Here is a 27563-nt window from a genome sequence, read left to right on the forward strand (position 1 = left end):
CAGAGCATGGGTCTACAGGATCACCCGCGGCTGAGCTAGGGCAAGTGGGAGATTTTATTGTACTGGGCTTTTATGTGCCTAGTTTATTGTTTTGTACTAAGTTTTTTGTACACCTCACTTCGCTTTAGGACAAGTGGGAGATTGTTGGGGTTTATGCCCTAAAGTCTCGTGTCCTGTAGTTTTTAAACAGTATATAAGAACACCTGTAATTGTTAATATATGATAATTACTTCACATCTTGTTGTTTTGCTCGGTTATTTATTTTATTTGTTTTACCACAAACCAATAAACGTATAATCCCTGGTTATCTGTATGTGACTCAAGCATGTATATGGTGACATACAAGTGGATCATGTCTTGAGTGATAACCAAAATGGTCTGTAGTATATGGATATAAAAGGGAAACCTTATCCTGGTAATTCTACGGACGCGGCCCGCTTTGCGGAATGGTCACAAATTTTGTTACTTGCCATAGATGGTCTAATCCTGATCATTCGTGTTGGGGACATGCGAGCGGGGGCATGCTATACAAAGAGTTTGTATAAGACCTGACCATGAAGTGTTAATGTCTCGTTATATAACACCGTTCATGACAGAGACTTCACTTTACTAGGATGACCAAAGGTAACATGACCTCACTCCTGAGTGAGTTTGGAACTCCTGCCATTGAGGGCGGTCCTTTGATTTCTATGGGTGCAAGTGGCCAAGTCGCCGATTCAAACCTACCATTTTGGGACTCGTTTGATTTGGGAGCTGGGAACTCAACTACAAAAGATGGAATTCACTCCTTCCCTGAGGCGGGGGTAAGTAGATAGATGGCTCCCTTAAGGGCTGATTTCAGGGCTTGAGCGATGTGGCGTCACACACCTTCTCTTGGCCCGAGAGGTGTTCACACATAGTTGGACTATGTTGTATTGTTCATTAGAGGAATCAGTGGTACTTAAGGAGTGAGATGTAACTACAAGGGCAAAATGGTAAATTGGCTCAGATGTACTTACGAGCATCTGTGAAGGGTTATCGTACTCATGATTGGTTATATCCAATGGACATAGAAATATATCTGTGGTAAGAAGAGTTCAGCTATTGGTCTTTAGTGGAATCACTGACAGTTAACAGATGGTGAATCTCGTAGCTAAAGAGTTTAGTCAGCTATTCACGTACCATTGGAGCTTTGAGCCACAGGTCCATTAGGTCACCTGGGTAGTTGGATAAAGTCGAGAACCAGTGTTTGGGTTAATTTGAAATGTTCAAATTGACAAGAGGAAGTTCAATTATTGGACTGGTTAATTATATATGATAAAATTGGTTAAATGTATGAGATATATTATTTTGGAGGAAATTAGATATAAATATGATTTATATCAAGTAGAGGAAAAATATTATAGTAGATATATGATATCAAACTATAGGATATAAATATAATATGATTATATTTATTAATTAAATTAATTGATTAATTATTTAATAATTAAACAATTAATTCACATTTGAATGTGGGAAGATGGGACCGCGAAGGTTAAGGTAACCGGCAGGTTAAAGTTTGAAAATCGTTTTCATTTGGAGAAATAATTCAGTCGTGCATTTGATCACCCATGCCCTGAAAAGAATCTGTGAAAGAGCGATCGCGAGAGACTATACGATAGAATCTCATTCGTCTAAACGATCGTCTAGTTCATGCCTTCTTTAAACGATCGTATACCTCTTTCCTAAACGATCGTTTTGTTTTTCCTAAACAATGTGTAGTTCTACTATATGATAAGCGTCCCCGCTATAAGATAGCAGAGTTCTTCTCACGCGTGCTTATCGTCTACACGAAGTCTTCTCCTTCGTCCTTTACCAATCTCACCAGAGCCTACTCTTTGGGTTTTTGACGCCGAGGATACTCGGATTTCCCTTGTGGTGGTATTGTTCCCCATGGCCTTGTTCGTGTACGTTCGGATCGTGCAGTAGCAATCGACAGACTTGTCGGGTGCTAGTAGATCAGTGGGAAGTTTTCCGCTGCTGTGGGTTCAAACATACAAAGATCGTCTTCCTTTTGTATGAACCTCTTTTCCCTATGTTTTATCGTACTCTGAGTATGCTGTTGATGAGTTTAATATGCATAACTGTTAGTATGGAATATATATCATTTATGTTCCGATCACTGTGAAATCAGAGCGATCTAAACCCGCTATGGAACTCTCGGTATGAGATCCTTCATAAACATCAACTTTTTAAGTTTTATGAACATCAACTTTTTAAACATAATAATAAATTAAACTTCTTATAACTATTTTTAAACATAACAACAAATTAAACTTTTCAATTTACAATGAGGTGAACTTTTTAAAACTATTTTTTCAAATTTAATACAAAATTTGGTATATGATTGTTTAATATTTGGTATACGATCGTGTAGTGAGGAAAGAGAGCTCTTGAGTGGCCATTGCAGCTCACCCACATCGTGTACTTCCACTATGCGATGGTGTAGCATTTGATATACGATCATATAGTAAAAGGTATGTGATCGTAAATGTTTTAAGAAGGCCATCGTCTATTCGTAATAGGTAAGCGATCGTGTAGGAGTTTGTGGGCGATTGTGTAGTAGGAAAAGAGAGCTCTCGAGAGGCCATCACAGCGTACCCTCATCGTGTACTTCCACTATGCGATCGTGTAGTAAAGCTTACTGATCGTGTAGCATTTGGTATACGATCGTATAGTAAAAAGTAGGCGATCGTATAGGTTTTGAGAAGGTGATCTTCTAATTGTAATAGCTAAGCGATCGTGTAGGAGTTTGTGGACGATCGTGTATTGAGGAAAGAGAGCTCTCGAGAGTGAGAGTTCAGAAGACGCTGTCATAGAGAGGCCATCGCAGTTATAAGATTGTGTATTCTTTACTTGTAAGTGTGTATTCTTTACTTGTAAGTTTGCAAATATGGTAAAAGTTTTGAATAAGGAATTGCGTTCTTTGCCAGTTATAAGATTGCGCTTATAGCATTATTTGTAGCATTAGGTTTAAATTGCATGTCTCACTGCCTTATCCCATGAAAGCATCTAACGACGACTTCTCGCTTCTAATTTCTTCTTCCTCTTCATCAAAAACGATTCATTTCGTCGATTTAGGATGCAAACCAAACAACTTCTAGACAATGAAATACATAATCGACCCCATGAAATCCAATTTCAAACCTCCCTACCCTAATTCTAACATCTCCAGTTTCTATGTCTTCTTCAACGACCTAATCTCCATTGATTTTAATGCTCTCTCTTCCTCTCTCTACATACGAACGAGTCTATTTTGCCACCGCTGCCCCTGGATCCTTCTGCGACCATCTCTTCTTGGATTCTTCTCCCCATTTCATTTATACAACATACTCCATCCATTGGTTGTCAGCGATGTTGACTAAGGTGAGAGATAAGAGATTGGCGGCTGGAACAGAGGAAGAATTCACCATATAGGGGCAGCAAATGGGAGTGATGGAGGTTATATGACTCGATCTTTTACGGATACGTTTGTGCTTCAGAATCTGTCCAACAACATTCGTAAGATCAATATATAGCCGCCTTTGAGAGTTCACTGAACTCTAGCCTAAAACTCAATCACCAAACTCAAGTCCAATTATCGAAGTCACTTACCAGCAAATGTTCATTGCCTTCTGTGTTTGACTTTATCTTCAAAGGCAACAATAATTCGAATTAAAATTTTGGCTTCAGGTTTTTTTTCTTTTATTTTAGACGGAAATGTGGCTCTAGTTCTAAGTTTCAAACTATTTGGTCTTTCAATTCCCATGGAGCTTCACTTCACCCATTATAATGGAGGCTTTGATTTTTTTTTTTTCGTTTTGTTATTTATTGGTATGTTTTTCTTTGGCTGCAGGTTTTGAAAAGTCATTAAAGATAGCTATGCATATCACTAAAACTCGGTATTTAATAGTAATCTAACCACAAGTAGACAATAATCAAACAACAATCAATACCAATCAAACAATAATCATATAACAATCGGTACCATTAACAATCAATATCCAATAAAAATTAGACAGTAAATCCATATACGATAACAATCAAACAACAACTAATATAAAAAAATAACAATCAAATAACAATGATTATTAAATAACATTCAATATCATTAATCAATTGCAAATAGTATCAGACAACAATTAGATAGCAATCAATATTATTAGTAATAAGTTTATCATATAATAATCAGACAACAATCATATAATAATCAATATCAAATGAAAATCATATAGCCATTACATAGCAATCAGATAGGAATCAACTTTCAGTTGGAACTTAGTGGATCATGAGGGCAATTTTTTACTTTTCAGTTTCAATGTCTCATTTAAATTAGGCTGGACGGATCGATTTTTCAATTTTTGCAAAATTTATATTATTGGGCCATTGATCTAATTTTTGTAAACTATTTTTACATTCCTGCAAGTGTCCCAATAATTAATTAAAATTAAAATTAACTATTTTTACATTCTTGCAAGTGTCCCAATAATAATTTATAGTAAATAGTTAAGATATCATAAAATATTACTTGTAATGATATTAGTTGAAATTTATTAAGTCAAATTAATATATTTATAGTTAATAGTTAATTAAAATTAATAATAATGAATAGAGAAATTTTCACAGATAGAAAGAATGTCAAACTCTTTACATAAATAGCAAAAAGAATTATTGATCGACACTAATAGACTTCTATCAGCGTCTATCAGTGATAGACTTCTATAAGTTTTTATCAGTGAAGCTAGAACCCACCTTAGACAAAAGGTTCCTTATAGAAAGATTTGTTACAAAGTTAATCTTTCATTGAAATCAATTTAATCCTATTAAACCGATTTAAAAGATTAATCTTATTTCTAATCTCATTAGAAATTTGTGAGCTTAGGTTTATCTCAATCATATTTTAAAACTTTTAAAAAAAATGATTTTACCTAAGTTTACATGCAACTCTTGGTTATTGATTTTAGTTCTAATTTCATTAATTATAACTCTTATAAAGAATGAAACAATCAAACCCAACCACATTTCTAAGCTAGACATACACAAAGTATTTATAACTTTTATAAATAAACTTAAGTGTCATGCTTCATGCAATGTTCATTCATTACTACTATATAACTTTTATATAATAAGTAATGAACTAAGCATATATGCTAACATACATCCATATATTATAACATTTATAATAAAGATGATGCACGGATATGCTTTAGTGCATGCATATAATATAACTCTTATATTATATGATGCATGAGCATGCTTTAATGTAATTTAATCATGCAAACTTCTATATTATCACACTTATAATATAAAGATGATGCATGATTAAAATGCATAACCTATGATTGGTTTTAAAACTATATGTCATATATTATGGCATATAAACAAACATAAATCACATGTACATTAAATAAAAATTGATGGACCGGGATAATATGCCTCAAAACCAGAAAGAAAAGCTAACTATTACAAAAGGATCGAGTCAACCAGTTCAAACAGGCGAACTAGGTCTTGAACTGCCCGGGCGAAGCCTCATCACCTGATCATGTAGAATCTTCTTCAGATCGTCGACTAACGGCCATCAAGTATAAACGATCGTGTATCATTGATCGCATGGCTAAGGACTTTGTGATGAGCATGAAAGTCCACACGATCGTGCATCACACATCGAGTAACGCATGTTATGTGATCGTGTAGCCAACGACTATGCAATGAGCATGATTGTCTACCAGATCAAGTAGCAAGCGTCGAGTATCGTATATCGAGTGATCGTGTAGCTAGTGACTATGTGATGAGCATGCTAGCTTGCACCATCGTTTAGTGCGCGTGCCATGTGTCAAGTATCATATACTCTACGATCGTTTACCCCGAGCGTCTATGCGATCAAGTAGCAAACGCAACATGATCGAGTAAACTTTACTCGATCGCGTAGCATTAGCTATGTGATCGTTTAGCAAAATACTACACAGTTGAGTAGAACAGTTCTATACGATCGCAGAGCCAAATATAAATGATTGTTTAGCTTAAGCCACATGATCCGACCACCAATTCGTTTCTCTCCTCGAAGCGAACAACAACTCCTTGCGTCTAAAGCTTCATCACGAACGACTCAAAAATAAAAACTTGAATACATACCCAATTGCTTGTTAATTATGCCGAAAAACACAGGGGCCCCTTACAAATTAACTTTTGGATATGTAAAGAAAGCATTAAACAGATCAACAACAACATCCACAACAACACTTAACACTTAAACACTTTGCAAAATACTTAAAACCCACCAAGACTGTAAATGACATTCAATACAACAATGGAATTTGGAAATTGGAACAACCTGTCTCTGATACCAATGGAAGGAACTCTAAAACTATAGAGAGCCTTTGAGCGGAAGCGGATCATTCCAAACTCCATTGTGAAAGAACTCAAACATTTACAATCATACTAAAACAGATTATGCATTAAAAATAAATTACAACATGCTTCTTAAATAGATACAAGGGATCGAGTGACAAAACCTTTGAAGAACTCTTTCTTCACGTATTTTCCTTAATCGTTCAGCAATGCAGCAAACAAGAACTCGAACTCCCTCGATTACCAGAAATGAGTATAACTCGATCCTCGATCAAATCGAACACAACCACAAGATTACCTTGGTATTATTCTCAGATTGAGAATCCAAAAGTTTTGGGCTGTGGCTGATTTTGGATAGAGAGAAAGATTGGAGTAAAGGATCGAGTATGCTATCACACAATTATGTAGCAGCTGAATTCTATCGTATAAACTCGATGCTCGATCCTTTATTAAACGGGTACTATCGTATAGTAAACTCGATTCTACCATTTAGACACTTGATAAGTTATCTGATAACTTGTTGTCTTATGTCGTTCCCTTTTCTCAGATTTTTGAAATCAAATTTCTTTTATCTCAATTTACCATAAAATCGTGTATGTGTTGGGGTTGATGCCCTAAATCTCGTAGGGTCATGTAGTTTGTAAAGAAATATATGAACAGACATTTGTGATTTGTCATATGAGATATTTTATTCACTATTATCTATGAAATATGCGATATTTTAGTTGGATTAACCACAAACCAATAAACTAACATCCTTGGTTATCGTTGTAACTTAAGCATATATGTGAAGACATGCAAGTGGATCGTACATTAAGTGATAAACTAAATGGTTTGTAGTATATGGATAAAGAAGGGAAACCTTATCATGGTGACACTATGGATACGTCCTCCTTTGTAGATGTTACAAGTGTTATAAAATGTTACAAATGATCTGATCCTGGTCATTCATGTAGAGACATGCGAGCGGGGGTATCCTATACAAAGGAGTTTGTATAAGACCGGACCACGAAATGTTTAGTCTCGTTATATAACGTCGTTCGTGACAGAGACTTTCATTTCACTAGGATAACCATAAGTAACATGACCTACAAAATGTTTAGTCTCGCATGACTCTACATGAATGATCAAGAGCAGATCATTTGTAGCACTTTACAACATTTGTAACATCTACAAAGTGGATCGTATCCATAGTGTCACCAGGATAAGGTACCCAACCTTATTCATCTACTATAGACCATTTAGGTTATTATTTAAACAAGATCCACCTGTATGTCTCTACATACTTGTTTAAATTTACATAAAATAACCTCGGATCTTAGTTCATTGGATTGAGTAAATGCTTATAAAATAACACTTATTTTATTAATAAGAATTTGTTTATACAGAGTTTACAAACTACAAGATTACAAGGAGAATTAGGATACCATTCCCAACAAGACCAAACAAGACATGCCCAAGCCACCCTAGGATGCCTAGGACGCAAACTCTCCCACACACTGCCAATAGTGAAGCAATCATTACAACTTGGAACCTAAACCCAACTATCAGCCTCACCCACTATCGGATTCACATCCTGAACCAACCCCCATAAATCACACCATTCCCAAGATAATAAAGGCCAATGCCAACAACCATCTTCAGATAAGAAATTAGAGAGTATAGCATCACGATAGCTCGCAGCATCATAGATCACTCTCTCACCATAATTCTCTAAGATAGACCACATAGGCAACCACGGATCCCACCAAGCAAAACATCTCCTCCCATTACCAACCTACATCCTGACCAGTGGCTTAAGCCTATCCCAACAATGTAATATTGCTGTCAGACACCAGGACCGCCCCAACTCTGAGTGAATTGCCTATAGAGATCGCCCCCGAAGCACATACGCCTCCATCTAAGCAACCCACAAAGACCCAGACTGCACCAACGATAGCCATAACAATTTCAAGATAGCTTCCACATTCTAGGAAGATGTGTGGTGTATACTCAAACCCCCTTCAGATTTTGGGAAACAAACCTCATCCCAATCAACATACACACCTCATCTACCATCAGCCCGCCCATGCCACAAGTACGCTTGTAAGATATGATTCACCTCCTGGCCAACAGAAACAGGCAACACAAACGAAGTTATCCTAATTCGTTCATGTTGGACATGAGAAGTGGGGGTGTCCTTGTGCAAAAAGGTTTGTATAAGATCGAACCATAAAATTAGTCACTCTTACTTTATAACGTTGTTTACTATTTAAGACTGACTATTTCAAAGCGATGACCTGGTAACTTGACCTTAATCCTGAGCTAACTATGAACTCCTATTTATTTGCAATTATTCTTAGATATGCAAGAGGGAATTCACTCCTACCCATTTTAGGGATAGTAGAGAGGTTGTTCCCTTAAGTGCTGATTTTGGGGCTTGAATAAAGGATCCCGCCCTCTCATTTTGCATGAGATGGACTCTGTTTAATTATTGGATCACAAAATAATTGTTCATTACGGGATCAATGGGGACTTAAGGAACATGAGGTAATTTTGGGGTAAAACAGAGATTTGACCCAGTGATTATTATGAACAATCTTTGAAGGGTTAACTTACTAATCATGGTTATATCAAGTGGACATAATATATCTATAGTGAGGGGAGTTAACCTATAGGCTTTAGTCGAGTGACCCATTAGTTAACAAATGGGGGTTAGATCGATATAATGAGTTTAGCCGATTAATCTCGGATCGTTGGAGTCCATGATCTGTAGGTCCCCCTACTAGCTTGGAAATGGATTAGCTCTAGAGTAGCGTGATAAGTTAATTTGAAATGTTCAAATTAGAATCAAATAGAATTGGAGAATATATAATTAAATACGATTGAAATATATGAAGATGGATTTGTGTAAAATTAATTTAATATTAGATATTAAATTAATTAGAATTATTTAAATTGTTTAAATAATGATTTATTAATTTTATTAGAAGATTAATTTATGAAATTAATTTTTAAAATTAATAAATTTTGATTTTAAAAATAAAAATGATTTTTTAAATCAAAATTTGATTTTGGAAATAGAAAAACACAAAAATGAAAAATTGGATTTTTCATCTTCATCTTTAAGTTGCTCACAGAGAACTCACTTCTTCAACCTTTATTTACTCCAAGCATGAGTTGCATCCCATGCAGCAAATCTTTTTGCATGATAGTTTTCAATATATTTAAGAGATTAGAGTGAACTTGAAAGATTGCAACTGATTGAATTTTTCCAAAAAAATTCGGGCAGAAGAAGATGTTCTTCATTTAGGTTGTTTCAGTGAGTTTTCTCCAAATTTTCTTTGATTCCAGCTTATTTTGAGTCGCACAACTCAATCTAGAGCACCAAGAGAATAGTAAGGAAGATCTTATGGTGGTCTGCACAAAGATTTGGAGGATTTAGCAGCTGGAAATCAAGATTTCAATGGTTATTCAAAGGTATGTCTTGAAACCCATTAAATTTTGTTCAAGCATATCTTATTTTCTATCAAAATTAATGAATTAGAGTGCTTATCAATCCTCGTCACTTCTGCTGTGTGCTAGTACCTCTCCAACAATTAGTATTAGTGCATCATATAAGCATTCAATTCGGATTAATTTTAGTTGGTGGGTGTTTTATATGAAAATATGAAACTTTTTTACTGATATGGTTTTCTGAGTTTTTTCTTTTATTTTCTCTTTAATTTCTCGTTTAAATTCGTCATTGGCTCTTGTTTGATTAGCTTATATGTCTTCCCAAGAGTCTGTAATTTTTTTGGAGTCATTAGAGTTGAAATTAAGTTGTAATTCGAAGAAACAATCGAAGAGACTGAGTTGTAGATTCCAGAAAACCAGCCTCTATTCATATCGTCGTTGAGCTTCAGTAGCTAAACGATCATTTAGCTTCATGTGTTAGAAAATGTGAAGAAAAGCTAAATGATCTTGTAGCTTCGGGCGTTGATCGTTTAGGTGTTGTGTGCTAGACGATCGTGTACGATCGGGAGCTAAGCAATGCGGCTATGTAATAGCACTGAGCGATCGTTTACCTCTATGCAGGAGCTAAGTGATACGTTGAAATTTGAAGCGATAGCATTAAGCGATTGTTTACCTATGTGCAGCAGTTGGGCGATGCGTCAAGAGCTATGCGATAGCACTAAGTGATCACTTACCATGAGTGCGCGCTAAACGATGAAGACGCGACGCCAGACGATGGAGCTAAGCGATCGTGTAGTAAATTGTCCGTGCTAAACGATGCAGCTGCGCGATAGTGTTAGACACTAGGCGATCATGTAGCATTCTTCGACATTAAACGATGAAACTATGCGATAGAAGGAAAACACTACATGATCGTGTAGCTTTGTTAAGCGATATGCGTTGGCTGCTAAATAATCACGCAAATACTAAATGATCAGGCAAACACATGACGATGGTCGTCATGCTAAACGATCAGCCTTAGCGAGATAGTGAGCAAGAGCAAGAGATGTTGGTTCGATCGGTTTTTTTGAGGTCTGGATAGCTTCAAATGGTTTTTGCTGGTGTGGTTCTGACTCTGCTGGTCCGGTTCAGATGGTTTAGGTTCGGTTCAAGGGTTTGGAGCGGTTCGAGCGGTGTTGAAGCTGTTTTTGTAATCATTAGGCTTTTGTTTACTTGTTTTTGCCAAAACTAAAGCATATTAGTTTGTGTTTAATTATTTATGCATTGAATGCATGTTATAATTAAATATATATTGTATGTGCATACAGTATGCCATTTAGATTTAAAATCCCACCGTAGAAAGCATGCAACATGCATTTAAAGTATGTTATAATTTGTTATAATATATAGTACACATGTTGGGTTTCATGTATTTAATATAATGGTTATATTAAATATTGAATGCATGTATGATGTTGTGGATGTTTAGCATGTTTAAAGTTTTATAAGCTCTTATAAAATTGGGCTAGACATTTAAAATCCATAACGAAGAACAGTTGCATGCTCACGTAAGTTAACCACTTGTTTTAAATAGTTAAAATAGGTTGTTAAACTTGTAAAACTTGGGTTACAAACTCAACCAGTAAATAATCATGTCGAAGGCTGGGGGTATTTAAGTTGAAGGTCTAGGAAACACTTCCTACTTGGGGATTATGGCCAAATAATTGAGCGTTGGTAACCGATTTTATGAGTATTCGTGAGCGATGTGAGGTAATAAAAGGGTTTATCACCTAGACATCGTAGGTTTAAGTCCATTTATAAGAGTTATACTTGGATAAACCACATAGACTTAGGGTTGTTTTTATTAGTCGGAAAAGAACCTAAGTATAATTTTACCTAGAAAATTAGAACACTTCAGTGGTAAACAATAACTTCTATATGATAATATTAGAAAACTTCAGCAGGAGATTAATAACATACATGATATATTATTTTTAGCTCTCACATCCCTAAGAGTTCACAGTCTGGATTTAAGCGGTACTTTGTGTCACCCTGGAAGTGACCTCCCTACGAAAAGTATTTTTTAGATTAAATTTAGACTTTAGTGAATAAGGGGAAGTTGTTTGAACAAAAATCCAGTGTACGATTTCACCTACCACGTCTCCACATAGTTCACACCGTGAGATTCATATGACGCTTCATGTCACCCTGGGAGTGACCTCCCTACGGAAAGCGGATGTATGCGCCAATATCAAGGTGAACGGACAATGTAGTTCAAAGTAAGTGGGTGAAGGAAATGTGTCAACATTTTGAATTAGTTACGGTAGTTCTGAACATTTGAGTATTATGGAGAGAATTAATGGCTAATGGCCTTAGCACATATAAATTCGATTCCAGATTTGCTATGCAAATAAAAACACCATCTTTATGAATAAACGCTTTATTCAAATCAAAAGAAACAGTGTATTTATATTGCAATAAACACTTTACAGAAATAAGGTTTCTTTTTAATTCAGGAACAATATATATATCATTTAAAATAAGAAACATATTCTGTAAAGCTAACTAGAGTCCTCCCACTTCCGCAACTGAGACGACGTGCTCGGTGTCTACTTGCATCGTCATCTCACCAGCCTCTAGCTGTCGCCAAGATCTAATCCTCTGAAAAAAAGAACAAACATGGTTAGTGGCACCTAAATCAATTATCCAGGCAGAATCATCATTCTCCACTAAACAAGTTTCAAGCACAAGTAAATCACATTTACCTTTATCCGCCTTGGCCTTAGCCTTGGATGTTTTCTTCTCCTTCAGATACCAAGGACAGTTCCTCTTCCAGTGTCCATCTTGGTTGGAATGGAAACGCTTTCCCTTAGTAAATTGTGGATGCCTCCTTGCGGCGACTGGCGGTGGGTTAGCAGGTGCCTTCCCTTTTTCCTTACCACCCTTCTTCTTCTTCCCCTTTTCAGAGTTAGAAGTAGAAGGTGCAGACTTTGTTCCTGAGGTCGAACCTTTATGGAACGTCCTAGAGGATGTAGCAACATTTGCCTCACCCTTCTACCTGTCCTTACTTTTCAGTAAAGATTGGTATGTCTGCAACTCGTTGAGGAGAGTTGTAAGGTTATATTTTACTTTGTTAAGAATCACATTGCTAACAAAATGCAGGAAACTCTCTGGCAATGAATACATGATTATGCTAACCTGGTTGCCCTCATTGATGGTAGACCCATTCAACTCCGCCACATTGAAGTGGACCATCATGTTTAGCACATGTTCACGAACAGAGGTGCCTTCTTGCATTTTGGAGTTGAATATAAGAGCCTCATGCATAAGCTGTTCAGACAATTGTCCAAACATCCCCCGTAGGGACTCCACGATCTCACAGGCTGAGACCATAGGCTCATGCTTTTTAGCCAAGACGTCAGAAAGACTTGCCAAGATATAGGCTCGGGCCTTCTCATTCGCCCTTGTCCATCGCTCGTATGTCTCCCGAACATTTCGAGCGGCATTTGAAGCTGGAATAGGAGGACAAGCCTCCGTGAGAGCGAACATGAGATCCTCGATGATTAGGATCGATATGATCATATGTTTCCATGTTGAAAAATTATCGCCATTTAGTTTTTCGACGCTTAACAACGATAAGGTGGCTGTAGCCATTTGAAAAAGTTGATGAAAAAACGAACAAAACTTTATTATATTTTGCTAAACCATTTTTAAACCAATTCGTTTTGCAAAACAGTTTCAAGTACCGTAAGTTATAGACTTCTATTTTGTAATGATGCCCTACTGAGTCAGGACAAACGCCACCAGTGGGGTGATCAGCTGCCCCTTCACTGGGATGAGACATTCTCAACCATTAGGCAGAACCAACTTTTGGAACTGAACTTAACAACCACCAGTTTTTGGTCTAAAATCGTTAACCTTTAACTATTTCGTGTAAGTGTAACCCCTTATTTTCGGTGCTAGAGTCCCGCCCTAATGCACTTACCATAGGGAAAAGACAGATTAGAACAAGAAACTAAGTTACCTTATCCTCTTATAGGAGATCAAATAAAGAAACACGCAAAACTATCATTCTTTAGGGGGACACTCCCAGGGTGCCTCGAGGCGATGCGCAATAACCTTATTCAACCTAACGAGGGAGACTGAGGGATATGCTGTCGCACTTCCCGCTCTCGCTTACTATGAACATTCTCTCCATCCACCTTGATATTGACCTACCCAAACACCATTAATTGGGGGGACACGCCAAAGGTTCCGTGAGGCCGTGGATAGATCTCACGGTGTGGACTATTTAGGAGAAAACTGAAAGGTCTAAGTGAAGCATCTCATGCCCCAAGTACCTCCGACTGAATGTTCTACCTAGGGATTCATTAACCTAGACAATCCGGCTACTGATTTAGTCTAAGTCGTCTTTTTAAACTCTGCTCATAGACAACGTTTGTCTATGAAATATGAACAAGTTCAAGTAGTCACATTTAAACACTTTAATGGACTGTTCTTAACTTGCATGCATACATCAAATCTATCTAATTCACCTTTCCAGGTAAGTTCCCAGATAGGGGTGTTATGTTTTTGTCAACTTAAATACCCCAGCCTAGACAGAACCCGCCTTAGACAAAAAGTCCCTTATAGATAGATTTGCTATACTTTAACCTTTTATTAGCCAATTTAATCCTATTAAACTGATTAAAAGATTAAAGCCTTAGGGTTTCTAATCATATTAGAACCGTGATCTTAGGTCTATGTGATCCAAGTTTTAAACACTTTAAAACCATGAATTTAAACCTAAGTGAGCATGCATGTCTTTCTTATTTCTTTTAGTTATAATTTCTCTTTAACTCTTAAAAAGAAATAACTAAAAACATTGCGCACAATGAGGCATTTGTAACCTTTATAAAATAACCTATGTGTAATGCTTCATGCAATGTTCGGTCATTACTATATAACTTTTATTTAACGCGTAATAACCGAGCAAACATGCTATCATTCACCCTTATACTATAACAAATTATAATATAAAGATAATGCATGTCAATGCTTTTTATGTATGCATAAATACAACTCTTATATTATATGATGCATGAGCATGCTCTTACATAATTAAATCATGCTTAAATTATAACAATTACAATAAAGAGATTATGCATGACCATTGCATAACCTAATGTGGGATTTGCTATATGTGCATACCTTATGACATATAAAACATACATCGCATGTAATAAACGAAACATTAATGGACCGAGATGAGCCTTTAAACCAAAAAAATCGGAATGAAAAATGCTTTCTATTACATTTTTCATCGAGTAAATCGGTTCATAGGCGAACCGGATCTTAAATCGCCAGGAGGTCTTCATCGTGTAGCAAACTCTAGCAGGTAGACGATCGTTCAGTGCTCACTAGACGATAGAAACATAAGATAACGATCGCGTAGACGACAACGAGGCTTCGAAGCCTGATCGTCCATGCGATCGTATAGCGCGATGACAGGTAAACGATTTACCTTGAGTTACTAAGTTATCGTTTAGTCAGTAACTAAGCGATGAAGCTTGTTAACCTAAACGATCGTCTAGTGCGCTTTAAACGATATGCGAGCATTTCATCGTTTAACTGATGTGTGCAACTTGGTAAACGATTTACATTGTGATGCTAACCGATTGTTCAGTCAGTTACTAAGCAATGAAACTTGTTGACCTATATATCGTCTAGTGCGCACGCGCATTAAACGATACTCAGCGATTGTGTACCCAATCGTCAACCCGATATGACCAACTCTTGATCATATACCTCATCGTTTAACCGATGTGTTCAACCGCGATCGCATACTCCTTGATCTTCACGATGCGATGGACAACGATCGCGTAGAACTTCTTCTGCATGATGCGATCAACCCTAGATCGCCTCCTTTCTCAAAGAGCCGCAATGCTTCCCCAAAACTTCGACGAACGACTCAAGACTTAAAACACACTTTGAATACAGACTCGATAACGATTATTAATAAAAATGCAGGGGCCTTTACAAACAACCGCAAATGTAAAAGGAATTTAACAAACCGAGGCAATTCATCCCGAAAACATCCATTAGTCCGACACATCCACAGCAGATTTAACATTTAAAACAGCATAGAAATGAACCCACCATGAATGTATATGTAATTTTGTTACAACAGATGAAATCAGAGTATCTGTAACTTGGCTATGATACCAATTGAAGGATCTCATACCGAGAGTTCCATGAGCGTGTTCAAATCGCTCCGATTTCACAGTGACTGAAAGACAAAAGATATATATTCAACAATAACACTTATGCATAAAAACCTAATTATCGGCATGCTCGGAACACAATGAGTAACAAGGAAAGGGTCCATACCAGATGAAGACTCTCTTCGAACGTCTGAACCCTTAGCAGCAGAAACCCTCCAAAGATCTACCAGCACCCGACGAGTTTGTCGATTACAACAGTACGATCAGAACGTACACGAACACGGCAGTGGGGAAGACACCATCACTAGTGAAACCCAGGTATCCTCGCAGTAAAAACGCAAACAGTGGGATTTGGTGAGTTTGGTAGAGGAAGGAGGACAACGCGTCGTGTAGACGATAAGTAAGTGGGAGATAAACTGTGCTATCATATAGCGAAAGTGCTTATCGTATAGAAGAGCTACACGATCTTGTATGAAAGGTTGAACGATTGTTTAGGAAAAACGATATGATCGTTTAGAGAAATCGTGAGGCAGATGATCGTTTAGACAGATGAGCTTCTATCGTATAGGCTCTTGCGATCGCTTTCACGAATTCTTTTTGGGCGGACGAAAATTTGAATGCTCGATTTTGAAAAATAAAAATGATTTTCATTTTTAACCCACCGGTTACCATAACCAACGCAGCCCACTTCCCACGTCCGAACATGGACAAATTAGTTAATTATCATCTAATTAATTAATTAATCAATTAATAAATATAATCATATTATATTTATATCCCATAGTTTGATATCACATATCTACTATAGTATTTTCTCCTCTACTTGATATAAATCATATTTATATTTAATTTCCTCCAAATTAATGTATCTCATACATTTAGCCAATTATATCATATATAATTAACCAATCCAATTATATCATTATAATTGAACTTCCTTTTGTCAATTTGAACATTTCAAATTAACCCAAACACTGGTTCTCGACTTTATCCAAACTACCCAGGTGACCTAATGGACCTGTGACTCGAAGCTCCAACAGTACGTTAATAGCTGACTAAACCCTTTAGCCACGAGATCCACCATCCGTTAACTGTCAGTGATTCCACTAAAGACCAACGGTTGAACTCTTCTTACCACAGATATATTTCTATGTCCATTGGATATAACCAATCATGAGTACGATGACCCTTCATAGATACTCGTAAGTACAGCTGGGCCAATTTACCATTTTGCCCCTATAGTTACATCTCACTCCTTAAGTACCACTGATTCCTCTAGTGAACAATACAACATAGTCCAACTATGTTTGAACACCTCTTGGGACAAGAGAAGGTGTGTGGCGCCACATTGTTCAAGCCCCAGAATCAGCTCTTAAGGGAGCCATCTATCTAATTACCCCTGCCTCGGGAAAGGAGTGAATTATATCTTATGTAGCTGAGTTCCCAGCTCCCAAATCAGACGAATCCCCAAAATGGTAGGTTAGGATTGGCGACCTGACCACTCGCACCCATACAAGTCAAAGGACTACCCTCAATGGCAGGAGTTCCCAACTCACTCAGGATTGAGGTCATGTTACCTATGGCCATCCTAGTGAAGTGAAGTCTCTGTCATGAATGGTGTTACATAACGAGACATTAACACTTCGTGGCCAGGTTTTATGCAAACTCTTTGTATAGGACGCCTCCGCTTGCATGTCCCCAATACGAATTATCAGGATCAGACCATCTGTGACAAGTCACATCACTTGTGACCATTCACAAAATGGGCCACATCCGTAGCATTACCAAGATAAGGTTTCCCTCCTTTATCCATTTACTACAGACCATTTTTTTTATCACTCAAGACATGATCCACTTATATGTCACCACATACATGTTCGAGTCAGATACAGATAACCAGAGATTTTATGTTTATTGGTTTGTGGTAAAGAAAATAAAACAAATAACCGAGCAAAATACAAGATGTGAAGTAAATATCATATATTAACATCACTAGTGTTCGTACATATTATTTACAAACTACAGGACACGAGATTTTAAGGCATCAACCCCAACAATTCCTCTGTTAAGATAAACGAAAAATCGTCTATCATAAGTATCGTGTTCAAATTTGATTTCCAGGTTACAACGATACTACATCAAGACATTCTTGACTAAATACTATCTCCAAAATAACTCTTATTCTGATAGTCATTTAGGTACCGCTTTTGGTCATAAATTATTAACACTTAATAATTCTGTAAGTGTAACCCTCCTTTTTAGGAAATTAGAGGTCGGCCCTAACTATGCTATCGAAGTGGAGAGTCGAGGTTGGGAATGGACCTAAGAAATCTTATCCATTCCTAGAGCTCGGGTTGTTCCGAATCCTATGTTATAACCCCTCGAGGGGATAGCCGTCATTAAACAACTAGAAACTGGCCGCTTAAAGCTAACTAGCAAGCGCAACATATCAATCTCACGGTCCAAACTAATGGAAGAGACTGCAGGATATGTTGACACATTTCCTTCACGCACTTACTATGAACTACTTCCCCCCGCTCACCTTAGTATTAACTAATACATCCACTTTCCGAATAGAGGTCATTTTTAGGGTGACACGAAGCGTCATATGAATCTCACGGTGTAAACTATATGGAGACGAGGTAGTTGAAATCATACACTTGATTTCTATTCAAACAACTTCCCCTTATGCACCATAATCTAAATTTAAGTTAAAAAAATACTTTCCGAGTGGAGGTCACTTCTAGGATGACACGAAGTATCACTTAATTCAAGATTGTGAACTCTTAGGGATGCGAGAGCTAAAAATAACATATCGTATATGTTATTAATCTCCCACTGAAGTTTTCTAATAACTCTATCATATAGAAGTTATTGGACTACCACTGAAGTGTTCTGTTTTTAACAAGGTAAATTTATACTTAGGTTCTTTTCTGGCTAATAAAAATAACCCTAAGTCTATGTGATTTATCCAAGTATAGCACTTATAAATGGACTTAAACCTATAATATCTAGGTGATAAACTGTTTTATTACCTCATATCGCTCACGTATACTCATAAAACCGGTTACCAATGCTCAATTATTCGGCCATAATCCTCAGGTAGGAGGTGCTTCATAGACCGTTAACTTAAATACCCCCAGCCTTCGACAGGATTATATACCGATTGAGTTTGTAACCCTAGTTTTACAAGTTTAATGACTTATTTTAATTATTAAAACAAGTGGTTAACCTACGTGAGCATGCAACTGTTCTTTGTTATGGATTTTAAATGTCTAACTCAATTTTATAACAACTTATAAAACTTTAGACATGCTAAATATCCACAACAACATAAAGGCATTCAATATTTAATATAACACTTATATTAAATACAAGAAACCCTAACATACATACCATATATTATAACAATTAATAACATACTTTCAATGCATGTTGCATGTTTCCTATAGTGGGATTTTAAATCTAATGACATACTATATGCACATACAAGATTTATTTAATTATAACATACATCCAATGAATAAATAATTAAACACAGACTGATATGGTTTTAGTTTTGGCAAAAACAAGCAAAGAAAAGCCTAACTATTACAAAAACAGCTTCAAAACCGCTCGAACCACTCTAAATTGCTTGAACTGAACCCGAACCATCTGAACCAGACCAGCAGAGTCTAAACCAGACCAGCCAAAAACCATTTGAGGGTGAACCGGACCGGACCTCAAGAGAACCTGTCGAACCGGCAACTCTCGCTTGTGCTCAAAATCTCGCTAAGGCTGATCATTTAGCATTGACCACAATCGTCATGCGTTTTCCTGATCGTTTAGTGTTTGCGTGATCCCTTAATAGCCAATGCATAGCACCTGACCAAGTTACACGATCATGTAGTGTCTGCCTTCTATCGCATAGTGCCATCATCTAGTGTCGGAGGATGATACATGATCGCTTAGGGTCCAACACTATCGCGTAGCTTCATCATTTAACACGGAAAAATATTAAACGATCGCTTAGCACTATCGTCTAGCGCCTCATCTTGATCGTTTAGTGCGCGCACAAAGGTAAGCGATCGTGTAGTACTATCGCATAGCTCTCAACGCATCGCTCAGCTGTCGTACATAGGTAAATGATCGCATTGTGCTATCGCATAGCATTTCAATGCATCGCTTAGCTGCCGATCAAAGGTAAACAATCATTTAGTGCTATCGTATAACATCTCAATGCATCGTTTAGCTCCCATGCAATGCTACACGATCGTGTAGTGCCATCGCATAGCAATTCAACGCATCGCTTAGCTCCCGCAGGTACACGATCGTCTAGCGCACAACACTTCAATGATCAACGCCCGAAGCTCGACGATCGTTTAGCTTTTCTTCACATCGTCTAACGCATGAAGCTGAATGATCGTCTAGCTACTGAAGCTCAACGACAATATGAACAGAGGCTGAACGTCTGGAATCTACAACACGGCTTCTTCACTTGTTTCTTCGAATTACAGCTTAATTTCAACTCTAATGACTTCAAATAGATTATAGACTCTTAGGAACACATAAAAGCTCATGAGCCACTTACAAATTTAAATGAGAAATTAAAGAGAAATTAAAACCCAAAACTGAGAAAACCATATCAGTACAACAGTTTCATATTTCTCATATAAAACACCCACCAAACCAAAATTAAATCGTATTGAATGCTTATTTGATGCTCTGATACCAATTTTTGTATGGTAGCAGCACGCAGTGGAAGCGAAGAGGATCGATAAGCACTCTAATTGATTAATTTTGGTAGAAACGAAAGCATGCTCAAGCATAATTTAATGGGTTTCAAGACATACCTTTGAAAAACCTTTGAAATCTTGATTTTCAACTGCAAATTCCTCCAAATCTTTGTGCAGACCACCACAAAATCTTCCCTACTATTCTCTTGATGTTCTAGATTGAGTTGTGAGACTCAAAATAAGCTAGAATCGAAGAGAATTTGGAGAATGCTCACAATAGCAACCCAATGAAGAACACCTTCTTTGCACGAATTTTTAGCTAAAATTCTATCGGTTTCCTTGCTCAAAAAATCACTCCAATCTCTTCAATATATTGCAGACCATCATGCAAAGAGAAGGGCTGCATGAGATGCAGCTCATGCTTGGAGTTATTGAAGCTTGAAGATGGTGGGTTGTTTGTGAGCAACTTGAAGATGAAGATGAAAAAACCCAATTATTCCATTTGTGTATTTTTCTATTTCCAAAATCCAAAATTGATTTTAAAATGACATTTGATTTCTAAAATCAAAATTTATTAATTTTACAAATTAATTTCATAAATTAATTTTCTAATAAAATGAATAAATAATTATTTAAACAATTTAAATAATTATAATTAATTTATTATCAAATATTAAATTAATTTTGCACAAATCCATCTTCATATATTTAAATCATATTTAAATATATATTCTCCAATTCCGTTTGATTCTAATTTGAAAAATTCAAATTAACTGATCACGCTACTCTAGAGGTAATCCATTTCTGAGCTAGTAGGGGGACCTCGTGGACTTACAGATCATGGACTCCAACGATTTGAGATTAAACGGCTAAACTCATTAGACCGAACTAACCCCCATTCATTAACTAATGCGTCACTCCACTAAAGCCAATAGTTGAACTTCATTCACTGTAGATATATTATGTCGATTTTATATAACCATGATTAGTAAATCAATCCTTCATAGGTTTTTCGTAATAACGACTTGATCAAATCTCTATTTTACCCTCGAAATTACCTCTTGTTCCTTAAGTCCCCATTGATCCCCTAATGAACAATTTTTTTCATGGTCCAATCAACAAAACCGAGTCCCTTTCGGGCCAATGAGGGGGTGGGGCCCCTTGTTCAAGACCCAGAATCAGCATTAAGGGAACAACCTCTCTACTATCCCTAAAAGCGGGTAGGAGTGATTTCGTCTTCTACCCTATGTCCCCAACTGTTTATCCGGTCTTACCCCTGAAATGGGAGGTTATTGAGTCGGCGTTGTTGAGCCAACCCTCACCTATGCAAATCTAAGGATAATTCCAAATAAAGAGAAGTTCATAGTTAGCTCAGGATTAAGGTAAAGTTAACTAGGTCATCGCTTTGAAATAGTCAATCTTAGTCAGTAAACAACGTTATAAAGTAAGAGTGACTAATTTTGTGATTCGGTCTTGTACAAACCCTTTTGCACAAGGAAACCCCCATTCCTCATGTCCCAACATGAACGAATTAGGATCAATTCGTTTGTAGCACTTTACAACTATTTGTAACAATTATAGAGCAGGTCACATCCAATAGTGTTACCAGAATAAGGTACCCAACATCATTCATATACTATAGATCATTTTGACTATTTACTTGAACCTAATCCATCTTTATGTCTCTACATAAAGTTCAAGTACTCATCCAATAGTCAGGGGACTTTTAAGTTTATTGAATTTCTATTAAGCAAAACATCTGTTTAACAACACCTTATTGAATTTTTTTCAGAATAAGTTCTATTGTTCGCAACCACGAGTTTTAAGAGATAAAACCCAATAGATAAGTACATAATAAAAAACAAACGTTTCAAAGAAAATACCATGAGACCACTGACGCAAGTAAGATGGGTTTCAGATAGATACATAAGTAAGATGGGTTTGCCACTCAAGTACCACGTACCATTATCCATCACCCAATCATACGATTCCGATTTAAGGAATTTGACAATAATCAGACCATTCTCCAATAACATAATGGTAGGCATCTTCACACGACCCCAAATCCTCTGAATGAGACGAAAAATTACGAAGTAAGGGAGTTTCGCATCTACAAACTAACCCACCAGAGATTTTTCGCACATAGTAATATCCGCATCAACAATTTCCTCACATGGCTCAACAATAACTCTATCATTCTCCACCGCTGGAGGGATAAACTCCAATTTTTTCTTCAAATTACAAAAACAAGGTGGTCCACAACTTCCTCTCCAATGAAGCACTGCTCATCATTCCAGAATCGACCAACGAATCCCCTTGCTGATCCACAATGCCTGCCAATCGGACTGTTGGTTTAATCAAACCAGAGCCAGACTCCCCTAACGGACCACCCAAAAGACCATTGACGTTACCCCTAGTCAACAGAGACTCCCCCACCTGGTCAACCCTACCCACGACCTTTCCTTGCAGACACTCCAGCCCAACCCCATCAACATGAACAAGCCTGCTTCACCCAATGTGAAGCCCTTCTCCCAACCCAGCAAGCCCCCTTCGCCCGACTCCCACCCAAATTAATCCCCTCACAAACATTCCCCTCTTCAAACCAACCCCAAGCAACCGATAGCCCAGGCCCAACTTTCTCAGCCCCAAACAAACAACTGTCACCAAATGGCCCACTTCAAACCTCGCCACTCAACCTTTTCCCGTCTTGGACCTTCAGAATTAGCCCAGTATACCCTAACCCAGCAGAATTCATCCCAGGTTGCACTCGAGCCCACAACTAGCCCAAGACTGGAGCCACCACCCAGCCTAACCGACTGGTCAGAAGGAACACGACCAACAAAATTTGGCCTTTCCCGAATCGGACTAGCATCGATCGAACCGCCCTCCGATTATAGGTTAAACTCCTTCGTCTTCAACCTACATTCATCCACCATTATCACTGGTTTGCCCCGATGCGCCTCAACGACTACACCACCATTAACATCATCAAACCCACTAGACCCAACCAAATCCATAACTACAAGTTTCAGAATGCGATATGACTGTCTCAGAGGGGGACAAGACCCAACCTTATCTTTGAGTCGAAGTGATGAATGCTTACGTACCATCAGTCATGCCAGGTCCACACTCAAACCTAGATCCGCCCTGCACCAACAACAAAAATCTGCAACTGACAACACCCACGAAACCACCTTGCAAAGTCACTGATCAAGGCAGAAACACTTCCTTTGTGTAAAAAATTTAAACAAGAGAAAGTGACATTTTTGGTCAATAAAAAAGTATTCCATTAATACCAAATAATCACATATTCAATTCATCTCTTTAAAAGTATTGTTTAGTGGAAAGATGGAGAGTTAAGAAACCAAGACTTTTCAACCATAGACTTCTTCGCCGCCCTCTGAACTACTTCTCACATTCTCTCCATTTTCCTCCCAAACACCCACGTACAATTTACACAGATTTTTTCTGAACTAATTTCATTCTTATCCCTAAAATCTTCTTCATTTTCATGAAGAATCTGTATCTCCTCTAATGGCGGACTACTGTAAATTAGCCAAGCATTCTTCTACAACTGCAACGACCTTCCTATTCGCGTTCTTCCACCTCTATTTTCTCTCCCTCTCTGTTTCCGGCGACTCGCCGGCGCCCTACAAACCCACCTGTAACATACTTCTTAATTGTGGTTCCTCTGAAAACTTATCTCCATTTGGGGACAACCGCACGTGGTTCGGCGACGTTCAATCCAAATTCTTCCCTTCCGATTACAATCACAATGGCGCATCGGTCATTTCACGAGCCGAGACGCAGTCCTCTTCGGTCAGCGACGTCCCTTACTTAACAGCACGCCTCTCCCGCTCCGAATTCACCTACTCTTTTCCGCTGAGTCCTGGCCCGAAATTCGTTCGCCTTTACTTCTACTCTGCTTTCTACTCTGGCTTCGACCGTTTCAAAGCTGTTTTCTCTGTCAAAACTTCTCTCTACACCCTCCTTTCTAATTTCAATTCTTCTGTTAATATCGACGATCCTAATTCCGGCACGATTACTCGCGAGTTCTGTGTTTACGGAGAAGGAAATGATGGAATGCTTAACATTACATTCTCTCCGGCAAATCAAGACTCTTATGCTTTTATCAATGGGATTGAGATTGTATCCATGCCTTTGGATCTTTATTATACCCCAGCGTTGAAGCTTATCGACCAGAATAATCAGTTCCTCCCAGTTGATAACAACACGTCTCTACAGAAAGTGTACAGAATGAATATTGGTGGTAGAGCCATCTCCCCTCTTGAAGACACTGGAATGTTTCGAACCTGGTCAAAGGAAATCAATTCGTTGAATGGATATATATCCAATGCTAAACCTGCTAACTTATCTATCCAGAATTATATTAAAATACCATCATACACGGCTCCAGAAGATGTGTATCGCACTGCTCGGACCATGGGTCCAAATGCTACGCTTAATAAGAGCTACAACCTGACATGGAAGTACCCTGTAGATCCCGGGTTCTATTACATGATTCGTCTTCATTTCTGCGAGTTTGAGGCTGATATCACTGCTTCTGGTGACAGAGTGTTCTTGATTTATATTGGAGACTATATGGCTGAGAATAATTTCGATGTATTTCCTCGGGCGGGAGGGAAAGATAGTCCTATTTATAGAGATTATGGTGTTCATGTGTCTAGAAGTGATCAAAAGAAAGTGAATCTCAGTGTTATGCTTCAACCAAAACCAAATGACAATTTGACGAGATTCTCTAATGTGATCTTGAATGGTGTTGAAATCTTCAAATTAAACGATTCTAATGGTAATCTTGCTGGCCAAAACCCAGACCCACCTCCCACTCAATCTCTTCCACCATCAATTCCACAATCGGATAAGAATAAACCAAAACCTAAAATTGTGGCAATTGTAATACCTGTTGTGGTTGGATGTGTGGTTGCAATATTGGCTCTGGGTTTGTTTTTCTTTCGACGACGAAGAACATTTACAGACAAAGCCTCCAGTGATGGAACTTGGTGGTCGGCTTCGTACACCACATCCATGAAGAAATCAAGCAAATCAAGTAAGATCCGCAACTCGAATCTCCTCTCTGATTTATGTCGTTACTTTTCATTAGGGGAGATTAGAGCTGCAACTAAGAATTTTGACGACGTTTTCATCATTGGTGTTGGCGGATTCGGTAACGTGTACAAAGGTTACATCGATGATGGAGCCACTCAAGTGGCAATCAAGCGGTTGAAAACAGGTTCAAAACAGGGCGCGCACGAGTTCAAGACAGAGATCGAGATGCTCTTGCAACTTCGCCATCTCCATCTTGTCTCCCTAATCGGATATTGTAATGATGGAAATGAAATGATTTTAGTCTATGATTACATGTCTCATGGAACTCTCTCTAGCCACCTTTATGGGAACAACGAACAGCCTCTCACATGGAATCAACGTCTCCAAATTTGCGTCGGTGCAGCAAAAGGGCTGCACTACCTTCATACAGGAGCTACTCACACCATCATCCACCGTGATGTCAAAACGACTAATATTTTACTTGATGAGAAATGGATCGCAAAAGTTTCAGATTTTGGGTTATCCAAAATTGGACCGGCAAACATGTCCGACAACGCGCACATTACCACAGTTGTTAAAGGTAGCTTTGGATACTTAGACCCAGAGTACTATAGACGACAACAACTAACCGAAAAATCTGATGTATATTCATTCGGGGTAGTTCTTTGTGAAGTACTTTGTGCTCGTCCACCATTGATACGTTCTGCCGACAAGAAGCAAGTGTACCTAGCAGAATGGGTAAGACGGTGCCACCGTGATAACACGGTGGCTCAAACCATTGACCCGAATATAAAAAGTGAAATATCATCGGAATGCTTGAGAAAGTTCACAGAAATCGCTGTGAGTTGCATTGAAGATGATGGCAGAAAGCGGCCCTCAATGAACGACGTAGTGTGGGGATTGGAGTTTGCATTGCAATTACAAGAGGCATCGAAGAAAAAGGGAGATGTAGATGATTTGGGGAGCGGCAAGAGGGATAGCGACGAAGAATGGTTGTTGGTGGATGAAACATTGTTTAGTAGTACCGGTGATCGGAGACACGAGTCGGAGTCGGGGGTGAGCAGTTATATGATAACAAGCAATAGTGATGATTCGAGTTATACGCATAATAAAGGAATGTCTGGTACTGTTTTCTCTGAGATTAGGGATCCAGTCGGGAGATGAGAAAGATTTTTTTTTTTTTGTTTTTTTTAATTTGCAGTAATTACAATGGGAGAAAATTATGGGAACATTGTTAAGAGGTGTTATTAATTACTAATAATTTATAATGTAGCATTTGCTTTAACTTTTGTAAATTATAGATTAAAATTTTCGATATATGCTAAATTATCTAGAATATTCTTAGTTGGTGTAGTTATGCTCTGGTTTGTCTTTTCTTAATTTTTATTACCAAGGAAAATCGTCGATTAGGTAATTTTTGTGCAAGTAGTTTTAACCGTTTGGAGTCTATGTATGTAACTTATAAATATAGATGAAAGGGGGAGTTTGGGGAGAGGTGATAAGATTAGATGAGTCGAAATACGAACTCAACTAATTGTTTGGGAGGCCGACTTCATACAACACCAATATTTTATATTATGCTTACCAAATGTGCACTCAACTTTCATCATCACTGATGTCTCATTGCTCAACTCTGCCGACCACCTCTGATAATCAACTTCCACGACCACCTCTGACGGCAAACTTCGGAGATCACTTCAGACAGTCAACCCTGGCAACCACCGCTTGCAACCAACTCTGGCAACATCTAACCAATACTATTGTCGGCTAACTCCAACGACCTCAAACAGCAGCCACTCCACCAACTCTAACGACC

General features: G+C 37.9%; 1 pseudogene; it reads left to right on the forward strand.

Moving 5' to 3' along the window:
• The first annotated feature begins 24044 nt into the window (after nt 1–24044).
• On the forward strand, nt 24045–27091 carry LOC120071222 (receptor-like protein kinase FERONIA pseudogene; annotated as a pseudogene).
• Nucleotides 27092–27563: the final 472 nt, after the last annotated feature.

This window comes from Benincasa hispida, chromosome 1 (genome assembly GCF_027475165.1).
Source record: "Benincasa hispida cultivar pf3 chromosome 1, pf3_genome.v1.1, whole genome shotgun sequence".
Lineage (NCBI taxonomy): Eukaryota > Viridiplantae > Streptophyta > Magnoliopsida > Cucurbitales > Cucurbitaceae > Benincasa > Benincasa hispida.